Raw genomic sequence first — 20,625 nt, 5'->3', positions numbered from 1 at the left:
CTTCATTACAGCACAGAGACTCAATTCAGAAAGCCACAGCAAGATCTAGGAGTCTCTCATTCACAGTGTCACCATAAGTCAAAGCTGACTTTATGGCAAATAACAACTATTGGCAGTATAGAGACAATGTGATGCAATAATTCAACTATAAGTCTGAGAAACCAGGTTTTGAATCCTTTCTGAGCCATGCAAATCCATTTGGACCCCTTCCACACAGCTGAATAAAATCCCACACTATCTGCCTTGAACTGGAATATATGGCAGTGTGGACTCAGATAATGCAGTTCAAGGCAGATTTTGTGAGATTTTCTGCATTGATATTCTGGATTAAATGGTTGTGTGGAAGGGTCCTGGGTGACCATAGGTAGGTTATTATTATTAGCATTGCCATAGTGCAAACCTCCTCCACAAAAAATCTTGTCAAGAAAATACTGGCCCCATCTATCCTGCCATAAAATACAGTTTGAAATTGCATTATATGGCCAGTGTAGACAAGGCATGGACAAACTTTGGCCCTCCTGATGTTTTAGACTTCAGTTCCCACAATTTCTAACAGCCAGTTAGGGAGTTGAAGTCCAAAACACCTGGGCCCAAGTTTTCCCATTCTTGGTGTAGACTCATATAATGCAGTTTAGTTAAACTAAACTTGGGACACTGAACGACCTAAAAACGTGGATGTTCCGGTGTGCCTTCGAGTAAATAGTCTCACTGGATACTCAGCCCCAATTGTACCTCACTATCATTTATTACACTTTATCACAGTCCCTTGTCCTATAGGTTTAATGTTTTTTATTGATACTGCTCTTCCATCCTATTTATGACTGCCCAACTCCATCAAATAAGCCCTACCCAGAGTTCTATGCACAAATCCCTACCCCTGAATTTCTAGTAATTATTACTGCTCAGGTTCTAATTTGCTGTTGATGTTGTTTTATGTTGTTTTATGTAGCTATAATGTTTTAATTGTGTTTTAATCCATGTTGTTCAGGCTTGTCCCCATGTGAACCGCTCCGAGTCCCTTCGGGGAGATGGAGGCAGGATACAAAAATAAAGTTATTTGATGATGATGATGATGATGATGATGATTATTATATGAGTCTACACTGATCATATAATGCAGTTTCAAACTGTATTATACTCCCTTCGGGGAGATGGAGGCAGGATACAAAAATAAAGTTATTATATGATGATGATGATGATGATGATGATGATGATGATGATGATATGAGTCTACACTGACCATATAATGCAGTTTCAAACTGTATTATACGGCATATTACTTTTACTATGAATTGGAGTGACTTGAAGTTGGGTTTGGATGCAATTCATTTCTTGGATGGCCACAACAATAACCATTTATCTTAATGGACATGCACCTTTTAGCCACTTAGTCGTTTCATTTTGCAAAAAGCAAAGAAAAAACCAAAGCCGCAACCTTTCTTTAATTCTTCTACCCTTTAATAGATTTCCCTGGCATGCTACCAATCACACATACACACACACACACATCTTTTGTGCTCAGGCCAATGGGCGAAGTCACTGTTGGAGACAACCTTCCTCCAAGGAAGGCACCCTTGTTAAAGCAGCTTGTATCTTATTCCAAAAGCAATTTCCTCTTTTCCTTCTCAAGCCTAGCCATCTCTGCTTTACAGCCAGGCCTTGTAATTTCACATCTGCTGCCAAGAGTCACTGCACAGCCTGGTCGAAAATTTACGGTAGCTGGGCAGCTTCAGCGGAGAGAGTGCCAGCGGGGGATATAAATAACCACGGCCAGCCAATCTTCCTTTCACAAGGATCCAACATTATACTTTGGAAGATGGATCTCATCTTTTTTGTTGCTTTGGGGTTTTTGTTTCAGCTGCCTCTGCTGCATCATGGCTACGAACCTAACACAACCCTTCTCCCCCTGCCTCTTTCTCCGTTTGGTGACTTGTGATAAACAACAAAGCTCCAAGGCGAAATATTCCTCCAGGTCTCCTGTTCCCCTTGCCAGTCGAAGCCATTCTCGATGATGATTTGCACACCTTTGGCTGCAACCCACCAGGCAAGGTTGCTTTCACACGGCACCCTGATTTATTTCAATGCGGCATGTGTGGGGACAGGGGAATCACACGTCCTTCTGCGCCCTTCAGATTTATTTCGTGAAATTTATATCTTGTGCCCGCGAGGGGGGATAGCTCCGCAGAAGAGCACATGCTCTGCATGCTAGTAGTCCTCTGGCTCAGTCCCTCCATACCTAGTTATGAACATTTTAGGCTTGAGACTTCCTTAGACGATCTGAAGCAAAGTGTATCAGCAGTCTGAATCATCCTGGCAACATCACAAGTTCGGCTCTTCATGGTAGTAAAACACTGTTTGTGGTTTTCAAGCCTTTCTGACATTGCAACATTAGGTTGAATGCATCACAAACATCTCTTGGCAAGATTGACTCAGAGAACATTTCCTCTAAGACTGAGGATTTTCTCACACCAGTTTGTTCTCTTGCAGCCATTGCGTTGTTCAAACAAATAAAAAAACATTATGGAGAGATCCTTTTTTACAATGCTGGCACTTTGTTGATGCGAATTCCCATGATCAGTCTTCCACTGTCTCATTTCCAAACCATGTTTTCCCAAACCCTGTGCATGCATCCTATGCTTTTCCACTCCCTATTTTTCCTCCTCTCCTATTTTGCTGCAACTGCACGGCTGCACGGTTTTAGTGTCCTCATGAGATCTTCCTCTGCTTTGTAATATCAGGGCTGCAGCACAAGGACAGAGGAATTGTGGAGTTAGAGCAGCAATATTGGATTCACTAATATTTCCCCCTTCAATGAAGAGACAACCCAAGCATGATTCAAGTGCATAGCCATAAGGTTGCATGGCAAACTATCCAAAAGTGATTTCATCCTGCTGTAATTGGCCTTTATAAGCCTCGCATGATGAAAATGAAAGAATGTGACTTATCCAAGGTTTCCAGTGGATATTTAAACCCTGGCTGCCCAGTGTCCTAGACCAGCATCCAAACCACTACCCCAGTCATTGAAATTTCCATGTTTATTATATGTATCAGAAAGTGGCCAGGAATTACTGCACATATTATCAAAGTTTAGCCTTACTATTAGATAGGATGCTTGGGACTTGGAGATCTGCAGAAGAATCAGGAATGAGCTGCTAATTCTTTAACTGGTGCCATGGTTAGAACAGCGGGTTAAATTGCCAGCTACAGAAAATCTTGCTGACCGGGGTGAGTTTCCGCTGTCAGCCCCAACTTCTGCTTACCTAGCAGTTCAAAAACAGCAATGTGAGTAGATAAATAGGTACTGCTTTGGCGGGGACATTCTGAAGACAATCTGGCAATTCGATCAGGAAAGCATCCACGGACAATCCATACATGGGACAGAAATGTTGATAAGCATTCTCCATATCCCTGACTATGTAGCACATTGATAATATATAAAATACTTCATTTATATTCCGCTCTTTCTCCCCAAGAGGACTCAGAACGGTTTGCAGACATATTTGGAAAACATTGTGCTTAGTAAAGGTAAAGGTCAAGGTTTCCCCTGACATTGCCTAGTCATGTCCAACTCTGGGTGGTGGTGCTCATCTCCATTTATAAGCCAAATAGCCGGTGTTGTCCGTAGACACCTCCAAGGTCATGTGGCCAGCATGACTGCATGGAGCGCTGTTACCTTCCTGCCGGAGTGGTATCTATTGATCTACTCACATTTGCATGTTTTCGAACTGCTAGGTTGGTAGAAGCTGGGGCTAACAGTGGGAGCTCACGCTGCTCCCTGGATTCAAACCGGCAACTTTTCGGTCAGCAAGTTCAGCAGTTCAATGGTTTAATCCGCTGCACCACCAGGGACTCTTCGCTTACACTTTGCTAATTTCAAGGGTACCAAGCTGCCCTCCACATTCCACAATTAATGGCCAATGAGAGTTAATAACCTCATTATTATCCTATATGAAACACTCTTTAAATCCATCATACCACCCTAAACATATCCAATGTAATCTGAACCAAAATGAGTTTCCATGGCCAAGCAGGGATTTGAACCACCGTCTTCTGGGATCTCTAGGGTTCTGCTAGCAGAACATACACTTTGCAATTAAAAGGTTTCAGGTCCAACCTCCTTGCATTTCCTCCTGATGTTTTTTTAAAAAGTAATATTTCAGGTGATGGCATAAAGGAGTTTGTTTAGAGTCATTACTAGTCAAGAAGTGTCAATAGTATTTGACTTAATGGGCTTCTCAGAGCTGAGCTGGAGAAATTCGCTGAATGCCAGCCAGGGGTCAGAGCTGAGAAAAGAAGCCAAGGGAGGAAAAATGTTGATCATCACATAATATCAATCTTAAAAGATCTGTCCTGGCTGCCAATATGTTTCCGGTATGGATTCAAGATACCGTTGATGACATTCCAAGCCCAAAAGGGATTTTGATGAGTCACCTGTCAATTTATGGTGAGCTCATGAATTTCATATGGTTTTCCTAGGCAAGGAATGCTCAGAGACACAAGTAGAGAAAAGAGAGTATTACACTATGTAACACGGTTTCTTTTCCTAGGTTACAAATGTCATTTCCTAATTGGTTCTATCATAAAAACATGGGAAAAGTTTATTAAACTGCAAAAACATTGTTCTTGTGAATATCCTGCAGCACATTTTGCTATAATTTTTCAATGAACATCTCATAGAGTCTCAACCAATTCAACAGTCTGCGGCAGCCACAAAAACGATTTTTCTGGAATATAACAACTACTTTCAAAGTATGCCTGCACAATTAAACAAGAAACAACACTTTCAAACAAGGAATATTTTTTTCCAATTTTTGTTACATAGTGTTATTGTCACCAAGAAACAGGTGATATTTCAGACTGCTTGCTGCCTTATTACCAAGGCAAAGCAAATAAAGATAGGGCCAAAATACCCTAAAGGCACCCATTCCATCTGATCTTGAAAGCTAAGCAGGGTCAGCTCTGGTTAGCATTTGGATGGGAGATCGTTAGTGACTACTAGATGCGGAAGGCTATGTTTCAGGTTGGATCTACACTGCCCTATATCCCGGAATCTGAATATCTGCTTTGAACTGGATTATATGAGTCTAACCTGCCAGATAAATTGGGATAAGAAGATAATCTGGGATCAGATCCTGGGATACAGGGCAGTGTAGATTCAGCCTCAGAGGAAGGAATTGGCAGAACTATCTCTGAGCATAGGAAAACCATATGAAATTTATGAGCTTACCATAAATTGACAGGTGTATTGAAAAGCAAGCTAGCTCAGGTTTTTCTTGGTAAATTTTGTTCACAGAGATATTGCTTTTGCTTTATTCTGAGGCTGGATACACACTACAATATAAAACTGGATTATATGGCAGTGTAGACTCACATAATCTAGTTCAAGGCAGATAATGTTGATTACTGCTTTGACAATCTGGATTGTATGGCAATGTAGATTCAGGCTGAAATTGAGATCTGACCTACACTGCCATATAAAGTCCATATTATCTGATTTGAACTGGATTATATGGCAGTGTAGACTCACATAATCCAGTTCAAAGCAGTTAATGTGAATTACTGCTTTGACAATCTGGATTATATGGCAATGTAGATCCAGCCTGAGACTGAGGCCTCACCTACACTGCCATATAAAATCCAGATTATCTACTGTGAGCTGGGTTATATGGCAGTGTAGACTCACATAATCCAATTCAAAGCAGTTAATGTGAATTATCGCTTTGACAGTCTGGATTATATCGCAATTTAGATCCAGCCTGAGACCGAGGCCCCACCTACACTGCCATATAAAATTCAGATTATATTCATTGAACTGGATTATATGGCAGTGTAGACTCACACAATCCAGTTCAAAGCAGTTAATGTGAATTACCGCTTTGAGAATCTAGATTATATGGCAATGTAGAAGGGGCCATATCCTCTTCTACTTTAAGATGGACCTATACTACCCTGTATCCCAGGATCTGATACGAGATTATCTGTTTATCCGATTATCTGGCAGCATAGGCTCATATAATCCAGTTCAAAGGAGATAAAGGTGGTGTAAACAGGAGTGTGTTCTCTCCCAGGGATTAGTGGCTTCTCTGGGTTTGGTCACTGAGTCTATTCTACTTTTCATCCTGACGCCATAAAGCTTTGCTACACCCTTTTTCAGTTTTAGCTGTTTCCCATGGATGTTGACGTTAGACATATATAATAGCCTTTTTTCCAGACAAAAGAACTCTTTCTGTGTGTATTATTGCATGATCATAGCTCTTTGCAGACCAGCTATCGAGAGTTTTATTGATGTCCCGGAATTTCCCCAAGCTGTTTACTCACCCAATGTTGGTCAAATTCCTTATTTTCTTTCCTTCCTTCCCTTTCTCCCTCTTGTGCTATTTGATTTCACAAGGAGCGGCTGTTTCGGTTGTTTCGTTGGTTGCTACTTCCTTGTCTGAGTTTTTTGGAGTTTGTCCACAGAGTTATCTATCCCTAGTTCCAGAGAATATAATCTCTAACAATACAATTATTGTTAGAGATTATTGAGGCAACTTCTATAACTTTTTCATTCAACTCGTAGATAACACAGAACTCAATTTATGCAGCGCTGTTGCTTTTTGGCACATCAGAAGTAATGTTGCATACCACTATTTTTTCCAGTGAAAGTGGACCCTAGGCCCCATCTACAGTGCCATATAATCCAGATTCTGAATCCAGATTTGAACTGGATTCTATGGCAGTGTAAACTCATATAATCCAGTTCAAAGCAGATAATCTGGAGTGGCAGTGTAAATCCAGCTCTAAAGTTGCACTGTAGGACCTAGAGATTCCTAGATGCAACATTTTAAATCAAATTAATGAATAATCAAATCCACAAAGCCATTTTTAAGTCTCAATATGTCCATGAATTGTTACATATTGCAGGTAAGAATACGTACGTATTTTCAAATTCAGATGCATTTCCCTGATTTTAATAAAACTTTTCTCAAATTAAATATTTTTACCTGCACCCATTTAAGGATGGATCTAAACACAATAGATCGATCCAGTTTGATACCACTTTTGTTCTGGCTCAATGCTATGGAATCCTGGGAGTTGTAGTTTGGTGAGATACTGGCAGTCTTTAGCAGGGAAGACGAAAGACCTTGTAAAACTACAACTTCCAGGATTCCATAGTATTGAGCCCGGGGAAAAGTGGTGTTAACCTGCATTAACTGTACAGTGGAGACATGCCCTTAAGCACCTGCCATGTTCACAAACAGTAGTTAAAGCAAGTTATATTTCCAGGATGACTTAAGCATGGTAACAATGAACAACAACAATAAAAATCTGCCTTAATTAAAAGTGGAATGAACAGATGGACTTTTGAGAACAAGGACTCTGGCTATGTTCCGGTCACTGATGCTATTTTTTATTACTAGATATATCTTTCTACTCATTAAAGCTGTAAAATTTTGGATCCAAACTTTAAAAAAAAAAAAATCTTTGTTGGTGCAAATCAAATTTCCAAGAAGTCAAATGCATCTATTGATTCCATATTGGTTAATTTGATCCTTCCAAGATTTTTTACTTTGCTCAACACTGCCCTCTAGAGGCTATGAGACATTCAGCCTCCTGATAACCACCTGAATAGCTATACAAAGTCCCAGAATACTTGTAAAGTATCTATACACACAAACGATTGTCTATGTACAAAGAAAATGTGTCCGAATGACATATATTGTTACAGTTCCCCGTACAAAGCTCAATTTGGCCGTACTTGTAATAGCAGCAATGTAATCTACCTCTTGACATGTGACTGTGATCTCTGGTATATCGGAAAAACAACCAGATCCTTGAGAATCAGAATCTCTGAACATAAATCCAGAATCAAAAATTTATCTACAGAATCTCTTTTATATTCACACTTCACCCAATACAAACATTCATCTACCTCATTTAAATTTTGTGCTCTGGAATGCATCTCTCAAAAACCTTTCATGGACTTGGTCCCCTGATGGGTGAGAAGGGCGGGGTAGAAGTGATGTAATAAATAATATAAATAAATAAATAAATAAAAACTATTATCCCAAAGGGAAATGTACTGGATCTTTAAGTTTAAAACCTTTTCCCCTCAGGGACTTAATGAATCACTTAATTTTAGCTGTTTCCTTTAAACCTTCAAGTACTCTTTAAAAACCTTTGAATGAACCTCCAGAATTACTCGCAGTTGAAATCACCACAAGCAGAGTCACTCAGTGAAAGCATTTAGCACTATGTAAGTATAATACTGTTATATGGGTTACCTTTACTTCTGTTAATACTGCTGGTAAAATACTTGTTACTCTATGTTTTGTTTTAGATAGAAATTCATTGTTGCTGAGTTTAACAACTCCTGAAGAAGGGGTTTTTCCCTGAAACAGGGTCAAAAATACCCGGGACCCCTGTAGACTTGGGACTTTATTTGGACTTTACTTTTGAAGACTTTTTTGAGAGCGGTGCTCCATCATTATTTTCTTCAATCCAGTATACAGCAACACGACCAACCATCTGTTTGGAAGATATTTTCATTGACTGTATCCCTGAAGCCTATATGTATTGGAACCAATACCAGACTTGAACAACTTTTGTGTTAGAGCTGTTGCTCCTTTTCATTTTGTCGGGTACGGCCAAATTGAGCTTTGTACGGGGAACCACCTGAATAGGACACAAAGGATTCCTTCCCCCAGGCAAGAAGCAGCCAGGCTTTGAAGCTGCAAGGCTATTCAATACTAATCAAGGTGGCCAACTGCAACATTCACACTTGCCTCAAACAGACAAGAATTCTTTCTCCCATCCTGGACATTCTACAGATATCTAAACCTCAGATTGTGAAGTCTGTTGGAAACTAGGCAAGTGGGGTTTATACATCTATGGAATAATATCCAGGGTGGGAGAAAGAAATCTTGTCTGCTTGAGGCAAGTGTGAATGTTGCAAATGGCCACCTTGATGAGCACTGAATAGCCTTGCAGCTTCAAACCCTGGTTGCTTCCTGCCTGGGGGAATCCTTTCTCCCACCTTGGTCATTCGACAGATATATAAGCCCCACTTGCCTAGTTTCTAACAGAGCTCACAACCTCTGACGATGCCTGCCATAGATGTGGGCGAAACATCAGGAGAGAATGCTTCTGGAACATGGCCATACAGCCCGGAAATTTCACAGCAACCCTGTTATTAAATAATAAGTATTTCATTATTAAATAATAAATAATATTTTATTTTTTAAAATTTAAAGTCTTATTTGTTTTATTTTTTTGGCCACTTGCTTGAAAGTTCCGGTTCCTTCAGTTCTGGTTAACTGAGAGTCTACTGCATGTGGCTAGAAGTTCCACTAACTAATGTTGATCAATCCATCCCTAGAAAAGCACAACATGTTTCCCCCAGGGATACAATGGAGTAATCTGCACTGGTTGATTCCCATATTAATAAAACTAAGGGCTCTGCAGAGCACAGTCTGTGAACCACTGGACAAGGGTTTTACTGTAAATCCTTTTGTGGAGAAATACATTGAGTTCTTCTTCTGTGGAGCATTTATATGCAGTTGGCTTGAACCCAAACAGAAAGAGCCTATGGCATCAATTATGGAGACTGGAGATGGGAGAGACCTCTTATTGATCTTAATGAAGAATTTACACTACATACTTTGATGCTACAGTTTGGATGAAGGTTGGCTTTTTAAAAATAAAAGTGCTACTCTCTCATAAAATGATAAGAGGTGAGGTCAGGTTATTGAGCTTCTACACATTCCTTTCTAAGGGGTGGAACAGATTTGGAAAAGAAAAAAAAGCTTTATTTTCAAATGACATCATAATTGGAAGCTTATTAAAGTACAGGTGCTCGACTGCTATGCTAGGTTGGATTTTGAAGCATCCGAGGCATCTAGCATCTATTTCTCTTTATCTATACACATAATAAAAGTGGAAATATGCATGTATTTGTGTGGTTGGGGTATCCACTTACACAGACAAGTTCCCACTTTCAGAAACAGCTATAGCTCCCACTATTCAGGAGGCACCAATGGCCTTCCTCCAATGACATTGTAGGTTATAGAGAGTGCCATAAACATGTAGCCCAAGCATTGACGATATCTTCTACAAACACCACCCAAGTGAAGGCTTTCATATAAGGACAATTTTATCCTAGATTTTCTGTTTTTCCTCCACCACAGACATCCCAGTGTCTTCATTGGGTGACTTTCTCCATTGGTGTGAGATTTGCATGGCCCCGCCCACTGCCTCTCCCATAACCCTTTCCTATTTTTTTTTTCCTATGGCACACAGCAAACAGAGGAATTGATCAGCAACTGAACATACTGGAGAGGTTTGGGGAGAATTCGCCATGATTTATAGGAGTTGTAGGTACTGGGATGTATAGTTCACCTGCAATCAATGAGCACACTGAACTCCACCAAAGATGGAATTGGACCAAAAATGGCACACAGAGCCCCCATGACCAGCAAAAAATAATGGAGGTCTTTGGGGAAAATTCATCTTGATTTCAGGGAGTTGTAATTCACCTACATCCAGAGAGCATGGTGAGAACCCAAACACCAATGGATATGAACCAAACTTAGCACACATACCTGATATGCCGAGATTTGATTACTGGAGGGGTTGGGGGGGGGGGGGGGAGACTGAACTTCATTTCTGGGAGTTGTAGTTCACCCACAACCAGGTAAACTGTGATGTCCACCAATGATGGACCTGGACCAAACTTGGCACACAGAACCCCCATGATTAACTCAATCTACAGGAGGGGTTTGAGGGGACTGTTTCCCCATAGTGGGAGTTGTAGTTTACCCTACAGCCAGAGAGCACACTCAATCCCACCAATGGTGCATCCAGAGCAAAGTTGCCCAAGATAAGAAACTTTAAGTACTGATGGGTTTCTTGGGGTTAACCTGACATGATGTCAGTTGTAGTTAATATACAACCTTATGCATTTTGTACAATTAAAAATTGACTTTTTCAAATAACTCAGGCAACACCGGGTACCCAAGTTAGCCAAAAATAAAGCACAAGAAGGAGAAGTATTTTTCTGAGTCCCCATCTGCCATATAATACAGTCTCATAAGGCAGCTTAACTACATTGAACAGCATAATAGACCGTGTTTTCCCGAAAATAAGACAGTGTCTTATATTAATTTTGGCTCTCAAAGATGCGCTAGGTCTTATTTTTAGGGGATGTCTTATTTTTCCATGAAGAAAAAAATCACATTTATTGTCGAACAAAAAAAAAAGAACATTTATTATATACTATACAGTAGTTGTCATCACAAACCAGCATAACCAGACAAACTGTGAATCCTATCAAGAATTTCTTGTTACTACCAATATTTCCATGTACAACACTCTATGGTACGTACATTTACCGATCCTGCATGCTTTGGTGTTCTCTTTGGTGGGCATGCTTCCAAACAAAAACTTTGCTAGGTCTTACTTTCGGGGGAGGTCTTATATTTAGCAATTCAGCAAAACCTCTACTAGGTCTTATTTTCTGGGGATGCCTTATTTTAGGGGAAACAGGGTAGCAGTGTAAACTCATAATGCTGAAACTATTATATGGAATCATAGGGTTGGAAGAGACCCCAAGGGCCATCCAGTCCAACCCCATTCTGCCAGGCAGGAAAAGTGCAATCAAAGCATCCCTGACAGATGGCCATCTAGCTTCAGTTTAAAAGTCCCAAAAGAACGAGCTTCCACCACAGTGTAGATTAAGCCTGATAACTCTTCCTTTCCTATGCAAGATCATTTTGCCTTTGTAGACAACGAACATTACATGGGGATATGAATAACTCCTTATGAATAACCATCAATATATATATGACCTTTAAATAGGTGGCTGGTAGGTAGTTGAAGACATTATACTGTATCATACTATGTTGACTGTCCCAAGAGAAAAATACTTGTTTGAGAAGTTCGGCATTGCTGGCTAATTATAGTGACATAGGTAAAGTTATTAATTAGCTGCAAAGAACATCTACATTTCATATATTTCATAGGGTGCGTCTACACTGTAGAATTAATGCAGTTCAGCACCATTTTAGCTGCCAAATCCTGGGGTTTGTAGTTTAATAAGGCACCATGCACAGAATGCAGAAGACTTTGTAAAACTACAACTCCCAGGATTCGATAGTATTGAGCCATGGCAGTTAAAGTGGTGTCAAACTGCATTAATTTGACAATGTAGATTCCCCCCCTCCAGTTAGATCTGCAGTGAAGATATCTCATCTTATTACTCTGTTATCTCTGCATTACATATCTGTACAAACTTTTCATACACTGTGCTATATACATATCTCTTTCAATGATTTTATCTTTTTTGTATTGTACAGCGTTCCTGCCTTTTATTATCGCTATTGTTGTTTACCTTTTGGGCTCTTTTACACTTCGATACCTAATAAAACTGACTTAAGGAATTCGATGTGTATGATGAATTAATTATTGGGTTGGTTGTGGTAGCGCTATGTTGTGTTTATTGAACAGAACACTTCTCAGTTTTTCCCTCTGGAGCACGGTAGTCCTTACTTTCACAAATATTTCATCAGCAGAAGGGAAAGCGGATTCTTATCAGTTTGCCATTTGCATTTAGAGTAGCTTTTGTCTGTTACAGGGCTGAGCTCTTGCACTTGTGGGCAAAACCCGCCTTGCTTTGCTGCAGCGACTATATCTTGTTTACAACCCATCAAGTATGCTTTAACCCAGGGGTTCCCAAACTAAGGCCCGGGGGCCGGATGCGGCCCTCCGAGGTCATTTACCTGGCCCCCGCCCTCAGTTTTATAATATAATATATTGTATATACATATAATATTGATAATAATAATATAACGTAATACAATATAACACTAATAATAATACCATATAATAACATTAATTATATATTGTATATTACATATAATATTAATAATGATATTACAGTATAGTGGTATAGTTCAATATAGTAATATATAATGCTAATATTGTGCTATGTTAATAATATAATATATTGTATGTACATATAACTTGTAAGCCACTCTGAGTCCCCTTTGGGGTGAGAAGGGTGTGATACAAATGTAGTAAATAAATGCAGTAAATAATAAATAAATAAATAAATAAATTTTAGACTTAGGCTCACCCAAAGTCTGAAATGACTTGAAGGCACACAACAACAACAACCCTAATTAACTTGACTATCTCATTGGCCAGAAACAGGCCCACACTTCCCATTGAAATCCTGATAAATGTATGTTGGTTAAAATTGTTTTTATTTTTAAATATTGTATTGTTCTTTCATTGTTGTTGTTCTTGTTGTTGTTTTTGCACTACAAATAAGACATCTGTAGTGTGCATCGGAATATGTTTGTATTTTTTTTTTCAAATGATAATTCGGCCCCTCAACAGTCTGAAAGATTGTGGACCGGCCCTCGGCTTAAAAAGTTTGAGGACCCCTGCTTTAACCCCACCATTAAGAAGAAAAAGCTGGGCTCACAAAGCTCTTTTCCTTCTGGAGGGAAATTTGAACGGAAGATTGAGTAAGGGCACATCTACACGGTAGATTTAAAGTGGTTTGACACCACTTTAGCTGCCATGGCTCAATGCTACAGAATCACAGCAGTTGTAGATTTGCAAAATCTTCAGCCTTCTTGGCATTGTTATCGTTCCTTGGCAAAGGACTGGCAACCAACTATTGAAACCAGATGCAAAACTGCAAAGTACATGGCCTTTGATGCTCCTGCATAAACATAGGCAATAAGGGAATGGCATTATATATGCAACAAGTTATCAATACATGAGTTAACTCCTACAGCTCTTACATAATCAGTATGTTACATTAATAACTATGCTAGTTTTACCATGACACTGGTAATTTTATTGTTTGAACAGAAAGAAGTGAAATGGACTTCAGACAACTGCAGTATAATCTTGGTGCCACTCGGAACAAGAAGCAAATCTGCTCCTTGATTCCCCAAAATGAAATCTCTAGATTTGTTTTTAATCTTTGAAGGTTCAACAGTTGCTCAGGTATGGAATTTATACCTTCTTAAAGAATATTTTAAAGTAACCGAAACCTACTAATAGGTGCCCCAGAGTTTCTATTCTGCGCAGCCTCTTCTTTTTTTATATCTCCATTACCCCATTTTCGTGTATTTAAGTAAAGATCCCCATGACGTGGAATCACCATGGGACTGTGGGGCGTCTGCTGAAAGTAATTGCTGGGGAAGGCATCCACAATCACAAAGGATTAATCTTTTAGAGAGTTTATAAGGTTTTATGGAGGAGGTTGCCAAGCATCTTTCAATGAGCCAATTAAAACATCACTCATCTTTTTTGATATGTCAGTTATTCAGACTGTCTCACCTGACTGCTCGGCTGGAAGGGAAAGCCTTTCATGGTTAAACAGGGGTGGGGTGGGGGAGTTGTGTGCGAAATTCGCCATGCATAGTGCTGACCCAGTTGTCCCCTGCCTCTGACGCCAGAGAGTTAAGACGGCGTGGCGCTCCACCCTCCCGGTTGATGCTCAGTTCTGTTGACCAAGCACTCCATACTACTCCATTATTTCTCTGGCTGCACTTATACAGGTGGCTTAAGGCCCAAAACTACTGCCCAGAGGATCAGTGGTTCTGTGCACTGGGAGATCCCTTGGCAGAGGTCTTACCAAACTGAGTGGGGCATGAAAAACATTACTCGTTCATTTATTTATCAATAATGTATATTTATCTTACTCTTCAACCAAAAAAAGTTCTGAGTAGTTGATAGAAACCCATCCTTACATTGTTCCGCCTTACAGTCTGAAATACACAAAACAAGAAGGCATTCTGGGAGGAGAAAGACCCGGAAGAAGGAAAAGGAGAAGGTGAAGAGAAAGGAGACGGAGTCAGAGATGGAGATGGAGAAGAAGGAGAGGAGAAGAAGAAGATGGAGAAAGAGAGGAGGAGGAAGAGAAAGAAAAAGAAGAAGGGGAAAAGTAGAAGGAGCTGAGAAGGAGATGAGACAGAGAAAAAGGAAGAGAATGAAAAAGAACAAAGGGAAAAGAAGAGGAGGAGGAGAAGGAGGAAGACAAAGAAGAAAGAGGAGAAAGAGGAAAAGGGGGAAACAATTGGGAGGAGGTGGTAGAGAGGGGAGAATGACAACATAAGACTCTTTCTCACTATACAGTTACAGTGCTATGATTTCAGTTTCACTGCCATAATAATAAATATAAATTTCTTCATCTTCATTATCATCATTGTCATCTTCATGTTTGTCATCATCATCATTGACATCTTATGGAACCCCGAGGTCTGTAATTTGCTGAAGTTCTAGAGCAGTGGTTCTCAACCTGTGAGTCCTCAGATGTTTTGGCCTTCAACTCCCAGAAATCCTAACAGCTGGTAAACTGGCTGAAATTTCTGGGAATTGTAGGCCAAAACACCTTGGGACCCATAGGTTGAGAACCACTGCTCTAGAGCTCTTTGGCTGGGAATGATAAATACAACCCAACTATGGTATCCATGGTGTGTATTGTTCCAAGAACTCCAAGGATATCCGAAATGCTGGACACATTTACCAAACATATATTGACTATGCTTGGGCTGGAAGCATATCCAAGCATGCACCACAAACACATCCACTTCTGGACCTCTCTAAATCCTCCATCAGTACTCTAGGAGCCTCCGGTGGCCTAGGGGAGAAAAACCTTGTGACTTGAAGGTTGGGTTTCTGACCTGAAGGCTGCCAGGTTCGAATCCCACCCGGGGATAGCGCGGATGAGCTCCCTCTATCAGCTCCAGCTCCATGCGGGGACATGAGAGAAGCCTCCCACAAGGATGGTAAAACATCAAAACATCTGGGCATCCCCTGGGCAACGTCCTTGCAGACGGCCAATTCTCTCACTCCAGAAGCAACTCCGTTTGCTCCTGACACGAAAAAAAAGTACTCTATGGTATACTTAGGCTGGAAGCATATCCTGGCACCACACTGGAGGACTTAGAAAGGCCTAATTTTTTTCCAAGTATAATATTTTTGGACGCATTGATACACAAAATTGTGGAAATTGAATTCTTGGATAAGTGGGCCACACCGTGCCCTTCCATAAACTACAAATCCCTGGATTCCAGAGGATAAAAAGTGGAATCATGGAAACATGGTGTTCTAACTGTGCATCTCTTTAAGGTGAGAAAGTTTCCTGAATAGCCTTTTCCATGGCAGTTAGGGAAGGGAGTGACCACAACTGCAAGCTGGACGCTACAGTTTTCCAAGTTGGGTCTGGTTGTGCAGTTCTCATTCATTAACAGTGTCCTCATCCTTGTAGGAAATGGAGTTCATCTTGTTTCTAATTCCCTGCTCCTTTACTGCTGTACTTTCTCCCTGTCTTGTCCTCTTCTCATTGGTTCATCACTAGCAACCTCAACATTGTACTTTTCTTGAGGCGTCCATATTTTGACTGGAGTCCGGAGGCAAACAGATACCAACCAAACAAGTTGCTGAGCTGGAAAAAGCAGAATAGCTCATAGGCAGAAGTTAATGGGCACAGAGTGTCTGGAAGCAATTCCGATTCAATGTGAATGGCTCAATTTGAGAAGCCAGGGCATTTTGCAAGAAATTAGAAGTTTTTCAGAACTTTAAAAAACCTTAAAAATCATTGCATCATGTGTCTGGATTTACTCTGTTACCTGGAAGACCGTTTTTAGAAGAATTTGTCCTCTTTGAGAAGAAAAAAAAAGGCTGAACTTGGCTACCAACTGAACTGAATCATATTAATTGATGCACCGTTTATTAAAGGAAGTTTGTTTTGTCCTCCTTGGATGCCTCGGCTTCCTCCTTCCTCCTCAATAAGACATTTCTGCCCAGTGAATCCATGTTTTGGTAGACTGTCAAGCAGAAACATTCCCATTCATTATGTCCTGGTTATCCTAGCATGGCATTCCAGGATTCACTGATTCATTTCACACAAGGTCAGAGCAGGCAGAAGAGTGCATAAAAACAACAACAAAACTAAGCTGATGGGTCGTGCAGCACTGTGCACACAATCTTTGCACAACTGGAACTTTGTGGCTTCCCTTTTCCCAAATGGTTTTAAGGTGGATATATCTCATTTGATTTCTTAAATGAGTAGGATGTAGAGCTATGTAAATGGAACATGGGTTTAGGATATAAACTAATCTGAATCCAAATAAATTAGATCAAACATGTTGTAGTTGGTCAATGAAGGCTACATCTCCATTTACCCAATTGCATCCATTTGACTCCTATCAATTGGATTATAGGTCGTCAGGAAGAGTCCTTCTCCAGCAGAAGTAAGTGTGCATCTATTATAGAAAGAATGCAGTTTGATACCACTTCAACTGCCATGGCTCAGTGTTATGGAATCATAGGAGTTGTAGATTGCTCCTTACCAATCTAGAACTCCCATATTCCATGAGCCACCAGAATTCTTTGGTAGAGAAGGCTAAAGATCTTGTAAAGCTACAACTCCCAGGATTCTATAGCATTGAGCCATGGCAGTTAAATGCATTAATTCTAAGTGTGGTAGGTAAAGGTAAAGTTTTTTCCCTGACATTAAGCCTAGTTGTGTCTGACTCTGGGGTTGGTGTTCATCTCCATTTCCAAGCCGAAGAGCCGGCATTGTCCATAGACACCTCCATGATCATGTGGCCAGCATGACTGCATGGAGCTCTGTTACCTTCCCACCTGAGAGGTACCTATTGATCTACTCACATTTGCATGTTTTCGAACTGCTGGGTTGGCAGAAGCTGGGGCTAAAAGCGGGAGCTCACTCCTCTCCCTGGATTCGAACCGCCGATCTTTTGGTCAGAAAGTGCAGCAGCTTAATCTGCTGCACCACTGGGGGCTCCCTAAAGTATAGGTAAAGGTAAAGGTTTCCCCTGATGTTAAGTCCAGTCATGTCTAACTCTGGGGGTTGGTGCTCACCTCCATTTCTAAGCCGAAGAGCCGGTGTTGTCCGTAGACACCTCCAAGGTCATGTGGCCGGCATGATTGCATGAAGTGCCATTACCTTCCTGCCAGACCGATACCTATTGATCTACTCACATTTCCATGTTTTCAAAATGCTAGGTTGGCAGAAGCTGGAGCTAACAGCGGGTGCTCACTCCACTCCCTGAATTCGAACCTGCGACCTTTCGGTCTGCAAGTTCAGCAGCTCAGCACTTTAGCACACTGCGCCACCCTAAATCTCATTGCTTAACACACAAACATAGACACGCATACAAGTACATGAAGCACATCAGAAAGGACCTCCTGTATCGGACCAAAAACCAATCTACTCCAAGAACCTTCCTCTACATTGAACAGCCAGATTTCTCCAAAAGGTGACAAGAAAACAATACTAGTCTCCCACTTCCATTTGTCATCATAATGAAATTAGCATTTTGGGGCTGGGGATAGGCACTCACACATACATGTCTTTTACAGGATCTCCTTTATGAATTTTCTTTAAAAGCTCTGTTTCCTAGAAGGAGGCTTTTATCAGCTTATCACAGCAAAAACAAGAAAGTGGTCTAATGCAATCTCAAGGACTATTATGGCTCATCTATTATGGCATATCATGAACTGAAAAGGTGCCATTAGGTTCTTTCAGCATAGGTATTATTCAATCTAAGTGGAGTCAAGGAGGGGCAGAGCAGCTCCTGGTTAATGTAGTCAAAATGGATCGATGTGAGCCATTTTGGAGGAAATGGAGTATCCAAAGCTGGCTCCAACTCACCTCTTCCTAGAGAAAAGGACACAATGGCAATGAAATGGGGCTACAATTGAGAGTTTGAGAATATGCACACAGAGACACATGCATCAGCAAGTGTCTCCTTACCAGCATCAAGATGCATATATCCCATAATAACCCCTACACAATGTATGCTTTACATTATGTCCTGATTTCCAGTACACTGACTTTATTCGTGCTTTTGCCTACACATCTGTGGTTCCCCTCATCTTATAAAGCATTAAAAAAGGACTGTAATTCCTCAATTTATTACTGAAGCAGCATGTGGCGTTTGAATTTTAGTGGAAATATTTCTTTATGTCTTCACTGTTTTTCAATTTTAGTTTCAGCAAAGGGCCCTTGAAGCGCCACTTGAGTGGAAAATATAGAGATGGTGATTAATTAAAAAATAAGCTAACTGCAAAAATCTTCAGAATGCATTCAGAACAAGGACAGGGTGAAATAGGATGAGCTGGGAAAACTGCCTAAGGATGTCCAATGAAGTTTGGAACGAGCCAGGATTTGAACTTGTTGCCTCCATAGATCAATCCATATAAAGATTTGAATCCAAGAAAAAGAAATGTTCAGTACATATAAACTTTTGCAGACTCTAGTCCACAGACTGACTCTTCTCTATCTTTGAATGCTGAAACAAGCTAACACAAATAAATTTTTGAACAGATAAATCTACTTGAGATGCCAACAAGCATGTCAAAACTATTGTGGTATGGCCATCTGCCAACACAATAGATTTGAGATGATTGTTGGCATCTCTGCAATAGAATTATTATAAAGTAAGCATGTTGCATCAGATCCCATCTGATCTCGGAAGCTAAGCAAGGTCAGCTCTGGTTAGTTCTTGGATGGAGGGTTGCCAATGAAAACCAGGCTACATTTCAGAGGAAAAAACTAGCAAAATCACCCCTGAATATTCCTTGTCTAAGGAAACCCCTATGTAAAATTTAAGGAAACTTTGCAACTTGAAGGCACATCCTAAAAGAAGCATGTTGTATCGTGATTGCATCCAATCTTTTAAAATCCGACCGCAGGGATTTAAACAATGCAAGATACTGGCCAGAATTTGCCCACCCATCCAAGATATTAACCCATCCAAGTTAATGTACAGACCTTGGCTTTGATGTCCAACAGGCCAGGAATTTAAAAACACAACGCAGATTGGAAGGCATGGCAAGTTTTCCCAGGTGTCCAAACTGCCAATCTCGTGCCGTTTTCACATCTGTGATGTAGCTTAGACTTGGAAACTCTGCCTGGGAAGATCTTCCCGCACACAGAGGAGAAGGCACCCAAGTTGTGCCTTCTGTTGATCTTGCCTTAACAAATGCTGAGGCTGTTCTTGCTGACAGCGTATTGCAGCATGCGCACTCTGCAATTATCAGCATGGCCTCGGGGATCTCGGCAATGATGGGGTTCTGAGGCCACAGAGTAGAAGACAACAGTGACAGGGCAGGAAAGGGAAATTTCAAGGAAGTCGATAATGCTGGCCGCTGATTTAATCTCACTGAAAGATTCTTAGGGTGTACCTAAACTGTAGAATTGATGCAGATTGGCACAGCTCTGTGCTATGAAATTATGGGAGTTGTAGTTTCATGAGTCACCTGCACTCTTTGGCAGAGAAGGCAAAAGACTTTGTAAAAACTACAACTCCCATGACAACACTGCATTAGCCATGGCAATTAAAACTGGGGTCAAACAACATTAATTCTACAGTACAGACACATCTTCAGTATCCAGAATCAAAACTTTTATATAGCTCAATAATTTTAGACATTTACACATCTTGATCTTCATTCACACTGGGGACATTCATGCAGCATGTGGAAGAACGAGCATGTAATCCACCAAGGACTCGGTGACACAGTGGGTGATAAAGCAGTAGTTCCCCCTGTGGCCGGAATCGAGCATACCGTCATGAAGCCGGAAGCTGGAAAATG

General features: G+C 40.6%; 1 protein-coding gene and 1 long non-coding RNA gene across 3 annotated transcripts in view; one reads left to right on the top strand and one right to left on the bottom strand.

The window, feature by feature from the left end:
- Positions 1-20,625, bottom strand: part of shroom3 (shroom family member 3) — a 259,144-nt gene that overhangs the window by 90,060 nt on the left and 148,459 nt on the right. The window lies entirely within an intron of this gene.
- LOC134299193 (uncharacterized) lies at positions 8,041-8,595 on the top strand. The gene is made up of 2 exons (XR_010006356.1): positions 8,041-8,236; positions 8,321-8,595. It is a non-coding gene; the product is annotated as an uncharacterized LOC134299193 (long non-coding RNA).

The sequence above is a fragment of the Anolis carolinensis genome, chromosome 5, assembly GCF_035594765.1.
Source record: "Anolis carolinensis isolate JA03-04 chromosome 5, rAnoCar3.1.pri, whole genome shotgun sequence".
Taxonomy (NCBI): domain Eukaryota; kingdom Metazoa; phylum Chordata; class Lepidosauria; order Squamata; family Dactyloidae; genus Anolis; species Anolis carolinensis.
This window is presented reverse-complemented; position numbering and strand designations above follow the sequence as displayed.